Here is a 9,886-nt window from a genome sequence, read left to right as displayed (position 1 = left end):
GCAGTCACAGGGTATTGTTGAAGTTAACGTTCGTTCGTTACAGTGTGTTTTAGCGCGAGTATTGAGATTAAGTGTATCGCAGAGTTATATTCGGAAAGAATAAACCAGTTTTATCAAGTAAAGACTTGTGTCGCTTAAAATTTCGTCAGAACGAAGTTACGGAAAAATCAATTAACAAACGGAGACGGAACAATATCTTATAGTTTGTTGTATTTTTTTTTAGTGCAAAGCTATACAGGAGCAGTAAAGTTATGGACTTATCCAACAGCTTGTCATCAAATGGAGAAAAAGAACATAAGGTTGAGAGCTAAAGGATTGAGCAAAATATCCTTTGGCATGGAGAACGACATCAACTTTATCTTCAGACATTTTCTCCTTTGGCAGTGCACTCAAATCCTCAGGCCTGGCAGGAGGGTTGCAAAAAGAAGGGACTGTCTTTAACCTGCATGATAGCATCATGTAGGAGATGTCTACCATTGTTCATGAACCTACCAGAGTGGAGGAACCCTTTATTCCTTTTAAGAGGTGCTGGTACCACAAATAAGCTTCTATAAGGTTATCTACCACCAATGGCAAGACCACTTTGGTTCAAAGCACTGTCTGTGTGTGCATGCATGCATGCACATAGAAAAAATTCTGTCGAAAGCAATTAATTCAGGCACTGCTGTGCACCTCATCTTGGTTTCATGAGCTTCAGGATCTAAAGCAAGAGATTCTTGAGTTTACACCAAATTCCACAAACTTTGCTGCTGGACACAGAGATATTGAGAAGACAGGGGGCAGGAGACATTGGAAGAGAGGCAATGTAGCATTCATCAATTTGATGATAAAATTGACTTTGCTACTTCATTTAGACTTTCTTTGGAAAAACATTTTGTACTTGTCTTGAGGAATGAAAAATACAATTCTGGATGGAGTCAAGCAAGTTCAGGATGTGGGCAAAGACTCATAAGTACAAATATTATCTCGCAGCTGCTACTCCTTCTACAGTGGAGCACATTTTGAGGGTCTCATTGTTCCGCCTTGCTTTGAGGCTTACACACAGTGGTCAACAGTTTAGAAAGACAGTGGATTACATAACAGGATTTTGGATGAACAACAGCTTAGAAATTGAGAAGCAAGTAATTGGTATGCTCAAATGAATCTTGGGAGGAGTTACTGAAACAGATGAAGATAGTGCAGAACTACCTGAAATATTGTTTTGAAGAGAATCTCAAGAACTTTAATGAGCACTGAATATTTCATGCTATTGAAAGGGGCTTCAAACATTACCATGATAGTGCCCTTCCTGTCACACAAGTTGTTTGTGGTAGATTCAAGCATGTGGTTTACTTCTTTGAAAGAATTAAATAGGTGTTACAGAACTCCAGTGTTGATCCATAAGCCGAACACTATTGGACAACTGCTGCTACAAAGTAAATCTCTTTATGGGCCATCAAGTTAAGATGGTGAACTAGTAGTTTGCAATCAAAAGCATCTCAAATACTGTGAAGGATAGAAGATATGGGTACAATGGATTCTCTTGCAAGATTCCTGTTGTTATATATTTCAACACAAAACTAGAGCCTATATATTTCGGAGAAAAGATAGTTAAGTACTAATGCAAGAGAGGCATTAGTTGGCACATTGTGTTGGTACAATACTGACAAATTGAAAGTGATGCTTTACCTGTTGCTGTGCCTCAGAAGGCGTATTGTGATCATATCTTTGACAAAGATAACAAGCAGAACCAAGAGCTTGTTGTTTCAATGGTCAAAACAATGTTATTATGCATTAAGAAGATCTACTTCCATATAAAGCAGATTGTTCTACAGTCAAACAATGCAGTTTTCTACCAGAACAGCCTTCTACCCATCACTATCCCTACTCTGTCTTAAACTCAGAGGATTGAAATCACAAAATTTATTCATACAGACACTCAAGATGGAAAGTTAGTTCTAGACATTCACTTTGCTAGATTGATAAATGTTCTCAAGTCTTGGTTAAAAAAAGGCAACATTTGTGTTACACCAACCTATGTAGTCACTGGCCTTAAATCTCATAGTGCTCTGCCAAACTGCATCATGGAAGTTATTAAGCATGATAAGCAACAGCAAGAAATAGTCATATGGAGCATATTAAAGGTTTCTTCTTCATCTAAGGCACACCAGTCCAAGTATCTCAACCGATTCCCTCTGATAATATAATTTCTTTCTAAGTAAAGGTACTTGAATATATCCTGAAGTGTTTATCAACATAATGACCCAGAAAGAGAAATGTATTATCAAATTAGAGACCATGGGGGAATTTGTTGGGGAGGAAAGTGACATTGAAAAAATATGAGGAAATATTGACAATGACACAGAAAAGAGTTCTCTAGGCAATCACCAAGATGATGGATAACTCGATAGCAAAAAGATTTTGAAGAAAATTTTAAAATTTCTTAACTTCAAACTGTAGCTAGGTATGGCATTAATGAATCTAAGGGAAATTAGGAGGCAACAGTCCCATTGAAAAAAACATCATGCTGATGATGCTCTGGATGAAAAAGCTCCCATAAATGGGATAGATTCCAAGGTCATGGTTTTATATTCAGCTGACAGGTCAGCTTGGGGAGAGACATGCCAGGGAATGGAAAGATAGTAGAAGTATCCTTCACAACTATGTCATCCCTCATGAATTCCAGGTTAGCTGTTTAGTTGGTCAAAAAAGCAAGAAAATGTATGGACAGAAATATATAGGGGCATTCCACATGGAGATCAAAAATAAAGCTAAGAAGAAAAGTCCAGAAAGAATGCTGGTAGAGTTATGGAAAAGTATCCAGGTAGACTTCACTTGCCTAGCAAAAACAAAATTTGGACCAAGATTACAGAGCTAATTGTGCCAGCCAAGACAGTATAGCTGAGCTATGGCAGAGCTAGTGTCTATCAACCGAGATGTAAAACCGAAAGCTGTCCTGCAGACCTTCAAAGCACGATTTGGTACAAGCAGAGAGAGACTGCTTCCTCAGTCCTGACAGTTAAGTTAAAAACAAGATCAACCTAAATCAAGCTGCAAAGAAGCAAAGAGCTTCAACATTAAATTTTAAAATTTATATTACTTTTTATGCAAGGAGCTCCAATAACTCTAATAGATGTAAAGGTGAACATGAATGAAGAAGTGACAGAAGAAAATATAATCTTAGTAGGCTGGATGCTCAAGAAGAATAGGAGAGCAAAACAATGCAGTATTGTGCCAATTTCAAGTATGCCAAGGAGGAGAACTATTCTACATCAGGTAAGGAACAGAGGATAAGAAGACATTTTCTAAGTGAAGAGCAAGAATATTAAAGATTCAAGGAGAGAGAAGTACTAAAATAATGGTGAAATAGCATGACCAGAGATACAAAGCTCAAATTGGCAATCTTACAAACATCTAAAATTATCTACAATTTCAAAAGGCATCTGACAACAGATTTTAAAATCTTGCTAACAAAGTAGTGCTCTTCCAATCATCAGGATTTTCCTACACATCTTAACATCTTGTTAATTACAGAGTTTGCCAGACAAGATGTATACATCTGACAATGACCCTGCTAACTACAGAATAAAAACTATCACCAAGACCTTAAGCATTGTAAAAAAGCAACTGACAGATTTTAACACCATGCTAATTACAGAGCTCACACTTGCTATCTCCCGATCATCAAGACTTTCTGTAATGTCAAAAGGCAACTGACAAGATTTTAACACCTTGCTAACTACTAAGTAGAAACTGGCAATCTTTTAACCATTAGGATTTTCCTCAATGTCAACAGACAACTGACTATTTTAGCACCTTGTTAACTACCAAGTTAAAACTGGTAATTTTCCAATAATCAAGATTTTCACTGCCTACAGCTAAAATCCCTAATAACTCTTTGCTTAGTTTTTTAAGATTTTAGGATAAGTCTTATTAGAGGCAAGAGACGCAATTCCAAGAAGCTACTCAAGCCTTTCCAGAACAGTCACTTATTCAATGCAAATATAATTTAGGGAAAAATCTTTCCCATTCTTAAAGAAACAGATAAGCTTGAGAAATTCTACCCCATCTTCATCAAACTTAAAGTTATAGCTAAGGGAATGGTATATGGTAGTATTTATTCACCTATCTAATGAAACATAATTTGGATTTTAAGTACCATTACCAAATTTCTTTCATATTATAAAACAATTAAACACATTTTATGAGCTAGGTGTAATTATCATTCATAAGTTTGTAATCATTCTGATTACACAATCATTCATTCATCACCTACATTAATTTCTAAAAGTCAACATGTTCTTTTGATACAAATTGGGATTTGTTTACCTATTGTTTACAATATTGATGAATAACAAGTAAACAGTCTCAATGACTCTCTCAGTTGTTGAAAGAATCAGAGAAGAGACTACCATGTACAAAGGTAAATATTTACTATTTTCCACTTTTAGTCATAGAGAAACAGCTTAAAGAATACTTATTTACTTACTGTTCCATGTCAATAAATGTTTCACCATGGATCCCCAGTGGCCAAAATTAACATTACATTCCAAGTTGAAAAGGACATGCTGGAATGTTTTTTACTCATAACTGTAAAAAACAAAAACATATAAATTACATGTACTACTTATAAACCATTAACTAAATTGTAGTTGAAATAAATTTGTACATACTGTACAGTGTATATGTGCAAGTTATTATATGTATAAATTCAATTTTATTCACCCCATTTATTGTTGATTTACATCTACATTAAGCAAACGTATATAAATGTTAAGCTTTTAAAGTAGAGTTTGATATTTCCATTTCCATTTACAGAACAAAACCAAACAATGTAACAAGTTACATTTATTTAGTCAAGAAACATAATAAAAATACAGTGACAGATAATTAATAGGGACATTTTGCATTGTGGCAGTATGAGTTGTTTAGAAGTGCCTTACTAGAATAAGTAGCAAGTTAAACTTTCAGTTCAGTTGGTAGAGCATTTATCTCAAGCCACCTGGCATAAAAGGTTTCAGGTTCATTATCAAGACAAAGTGATGAAAAACCTAAATTACTACAGCATCTTAATTACAAGTTAAAGCAGTTGTTGCTTTCCTCAGTCATTAATGTAAAAAAGTTAAAAGTATGATGTTTGAAAAAGAGTTATGTTTTTTTTAGTTTAGCCACTTGATTTTAACCCCCCAAAAAAGTAAAAATTTATATGCACTGCTTTACTTTTCAGAAAAAAAAATTGCTAACTCACCTCAGATTTGTGTAAGGTGTGTACTTCACAACTACTGACATATTCTTTCATAAGCCAATCACTCTGTTAAAAAATAAAACTCATCTCAACTGGAGCCTAGCCTGTTTTTTCCAAATCTTAAACTTGTGTCCTATCATCACATTATTTTTAGAATAAAGTACAATTAAGACAGGATATGCTCCAGTTAAGACAAATTTTATTTTTCTAATAGAGTGACTGGCTTATGAAAGAATATGTCAGTAGTTGTTGAGTACACACCTATATCCTATCGTTCATGTAAGCTTCAATAAGATCACTTTTCTTTTTTCCTCAAGAAAAAAAACAACATAAGAGATCTTAACCTATTCCAATACTGTGGTCAGCAACCTATGGCTTGAGAGCCAAAGCTGGTTTTCTTCAAATGACACCAAATATGGCTCTCGAGTCTTTTAGTCATTCACACACGTTAAAAATTAAACATACTAAGTAAATAATAGCATTCTCTGACATTTATTTCTCCTATCATTCTACCTTGCTGTTCTTTTAGACCAACCTACCCTCTGCTCTTGTTGGCGTTCATATTCCTGGAATGAGAAATCTCATTAAAGCAGCACACCATAAGTATGATAATCAATTTACACCTTCTTTGAATTTTTTACAATGCACTTGAAGTAAAAAGAATTGTGTATGCATGCACAAGTGAGTGTATTTTATACAGTTTTATTTCCTCTAACAATTGGCTCTTTGCAAAATGCTTGCTCTCAGTTGTTCCTTTCATTAATAATAATGGTCATACTTGCAATAGAATTGGTATTTAGGACCACCCTAAATATAAGCTGGCTGAATCTCGTGAGATACTACTGAGCTTACAGCTGAAAATATCATTAACAGTGAGGGCACCTAACTAATTAAAGAAACAATATACTTTAATATTTAAAAGTAGAGAAATAAGAAAAGTACTATCATATAACTGATCCAAAATGATGGGGCAGGTACTACCACCCACATTCCATAGTATACCCTAACATTTCATAGCTAACTGAAATAAATACATTTTGCAAGATCAAGCTTGACCAACAAAGAGGCAGAAAAGTGCAGTTGAGTCAGTCAAATGTCAGTAAATTCCTTTGTGAACCAATTAAAATTTAGATCAATTGTGAAATGAATTTATGGTGTATTCATAGTGCATTTTGATAACACTACATTCCAATAATGGCTTTTATGTCAGGTTGCTTAGCAACAAAAATTGTTTGTTAGTCTATCAACTAAAAATATAAAATGAAATGTATAGACAACAAAACTGGAAAAATATTTGTTGATTTCATAATTTAGAGCATCTGTTGATTAAAGAGGTTTGTTTTTTATTAAAAACGTTAGTGATATAACAGAAAATAGTTTAATTCAGAATTGAATCATTATTTTAACTTTCATGATAAATTTTATGCACTTGGCATAGGTGATCCCCTGCTATGTCTTTACTTTAGGTTTATTATACCAACACTAACTACACTTACAAGGTTTCACATTACACCATCCCTTCCACCCCCACCACTAAAATTGTAATGGACAGACAGTAATCAAACTATTCTATCTGGATAAATGTATTTTGGCTTTTAGAACTCCTATCTAGAAAAATCAAGCCTGATGTGACATACACTGGCTTTTATATAGGTTAGATATTTAATTAGCTATTCTGATGGCCAGGTTGATTTTTAGTTTTGCTCCAAGTACACAACTTACTTAGATCAGAAGTCATTAATTTTTCTTTCAGTCTGGCTCTCTTGAACAAAAAGGTTGCCAACCCCTATCCTACATAATAACTTTTCCAATCCTGGAATCATCCTAGTAGTCCTCCTCTGAACCCCTTATAAATAGGTCAATACCTTTTCTATGTACAGTATTCCAAGCAAGACCTAACTAGTGATTTGTATCAAGACATAATTATCATTTTTGACACGTCATCAACATATCCATAAATACATCTTAAAATTTGATTAGAGCACTACCTCATTGGATACCATCACTATGCCAAGATCCTGCAAAAGTTTTTCTTCAGGTATACTACTGAGTGGATTTCAACCCACGTTAAATGTGATATCCCAAGAGCATTACTTTGCATTTCTATAAAAAACATTTGTCAAATATTTGTCCAAAATACCAATTCATCCAAGTCATTCTGTAGTACTTCAGTATCATCAATAATGGCTAGAAATTTCCAAATTTAATGTAATGTTGTCAGCAAACATTACATATTTAATAATTATGTACTTATATCATTAATATAAATAAAACTGGCCCAAATACTGACCTCTGAAGCATTCCACTAGTAACAATGGTCCAGTCTGACTGAACTCTTAATAACCTTTTGCTTTCTTCCATCTAACCACCCTACAATGCAAGTATAACAATTCCACAAACTTTCTTTCATCCAGATAACAAGAAACATCATGAAGAAGAAGAAAAAAAAAGACAGCAGCTTAGTAAGTCAAGATTTTCCTCTGGTGAATTTATGCTGCCTTTCACTTAATTTAAAGCTGTTCAGCTTCAACCATTAGTGTCATGACTCATGAAAATAATCAAATATTACTATTTTTTATTATTCCAATTACATTTATTACCCAGCTCTATTAATTTTACTGCAACCATTATAATTCCCTTTCAAAACAGGAGTAGCATTAGTAATTCTCCAATACATAGACACCTGCCCAATCTATTGAATAATAGCAAGGAGAATAATTGAAATAATAAAACTATATAAAGCACCAGGACCAGGCAAGGTTTTTCACCAGAGTTTTATATGAGTTCAAGGATGAGATATATGATCCTTTGTTTTCCTTTTTGATAGGAGGATTAATATCTACATGATGCAGATCAATTTCAATCTTTCATGTATGCTAACATCTCCACTATCCAATAATAAAATTTAGAAATGAAGAAAAGGGAAAACATTCAGAAGGAAAAGGAGGTGAAATAAAATTTTAAAAGTTTTTTTTTCAATGATGTTACACTGTTGTTCACAATGCAACATTTAGAGCCTTGAATGAGGGCGTGAGAAAAGTTTTGGAATATCTGTCATTGGGGGAAGCAAATGTCATTTCTTACATGCAGTAGTTTTATCAAATTTCATCTCAAACATTAATGATTGAGTATTTAACTTATTTAAGTTATTTCAATACTTGCTCTCACATATAACCAAACAACAATCTAGAATTAAAAGTAAAACCCTGAGTTAGAACAGAAATACCTACTTTTCAAGCTTTGGCCTCCATATATGATCTAGTGCTTATTAACTTATAACTATAACTAGTATAAGTTATAATTAAGATTTTACGAAACTGAAAGAAACATCATGATTTATCAATTATCGCTGTTGACACTAATATTATTGTAAATACCGAAACACGATAATGAGATTTTAAACAAGCGTCCATTCCTTTTAATTTTAAATTACTTACAATTTACATAAATGAGGAAAGCAATTCCATCATTTCTCTTTTCCTTCCCATTGCGGATCCAAATGCAAACTGTAGCAGTACTAATACTAGTAGTAATGTAACGTTACAAACTCTTTTTCTTTTCTATTAAATAATTCACCTTATGAAATCATTATGAATATTTCTTTTAAAGTTAAAAAATTTACATAGACAGGTTAGGTTTCCCCACTTCAAATTAATAACACTGCTATTTCCAACAACCACGCGCACTAATACTTGCTGCAATTTTGGGTTAATGTTCAACTTCAGGGCAGGTACGACCATGTACCACCTGTTCCTATATGAGATAAACACTTCATATTTTTTCTATGGGTAACAAAACATAAAATTCAAGGACAACGAGGGCCCTACTGGTCTATATAGGCCATCCAATCCACTAAATTAACTTTAAAAAAAACAAAAAAAAAAAACAGAGCCAGCCTCATTGAAATATCTCTCAAGCTTCCTCTTGTAATGCAAACCACCACATATGAAAACAACACATTCCAAAGAATAACTACCCTGTTGGAAAAATATAACTGTTTTAGTTGAAGATTATTCATACAATGTCAATATATATATATATAATACTATTAATTACATTAATTGTCAATAGGCGATTAAATCAGCACTATAAAACATTAATGAACTTAATATAAAACAAACATTACAATAGAACTAAAATTACACAATTATTTTCCATTATTAGTCCTAGTTGTCAACATTGAGTCCATAACGAATAATGTTTGTGGTCATAGCACCCAAATGTGCTGGGGATATTCTATCTAACAGGTTAGGACTTTAAGAAATATTAAGGTAGAGTTATTAGTTTAGTTTAAGATCATTTTGCAAATAAAAGGGTGAAGGTTAGGAGTTTTACTTTTAGAATTTTTTAGGGTAGTTATATTTATGCTTTAAAGTTGTATGTGAATATTAAGTGTAACTGCTTTCCCACAACTGGCTGCAGACAGCGAAAAGCAGTAGGTGTTGAGACATTGTGGGGTAAGCATTCAACTCTTAACTCTTGATTGACTTTCAATAGCTGTTGGTTAGTTTGATATCAGCGTCAGGATTTTGTCTGACAGATGGAATATCCACAACGCATTTGGGTGCTATGACCATAGACATTATTCGTTATGACTTAATGTTAACAACTAGGACTGATAATGGAAAATAATTGTAATGTTTGTTTTATATATATTGTTAC

General features: G+C 33.5%; 1 long non-coding RNA gene across 1 annotated transcript; it reads right to left on the bottom strand.

The window, feature by feature from the left end:
- Nucleotides 1-4,472: 4,472 nt before the first annotated feature.
- On the bottom strand, nucleotides 4,473-7,930 carry LOC111084457. The gene is made up of 3 exons (XR_002609568.1): nucleotides 7,515-7,930; nucleotides 5,764-5,790; nucleotides 4,473-4,569 (listed from the first exon to the last, which is right to left on the bottom strand). It is a non-coding gene; the product is annotated as an uncharacterized LOC111084457 (long non-coding RNA).
- Between the last annotated feature and the right edge of the window lie 1,956 nt (nucleotides 7,931-9,886).

The sequence above is a fragment of the Limulus polyphemus genome, unplaced genomic scaffold (genome assembly GCF_000517525.1).
Source record: "Limulus polyphemus unplaced genomic scaffold, Limulus_polyphemus-2.1.2 Scaffold76840, whole genome shotgun sequence".
Lineage (NCBI taxonomy): Eukaryota > Metazoa > Arthropoda > Merostomata > Xiphosura > Limulidae > Limulus > Limulus polyphemus.
The sequence above is the reverse complement of the archived record's forward strand: the minus strand, read 5'-3'. Positions and strand labels throughout refer to the sequence as shown.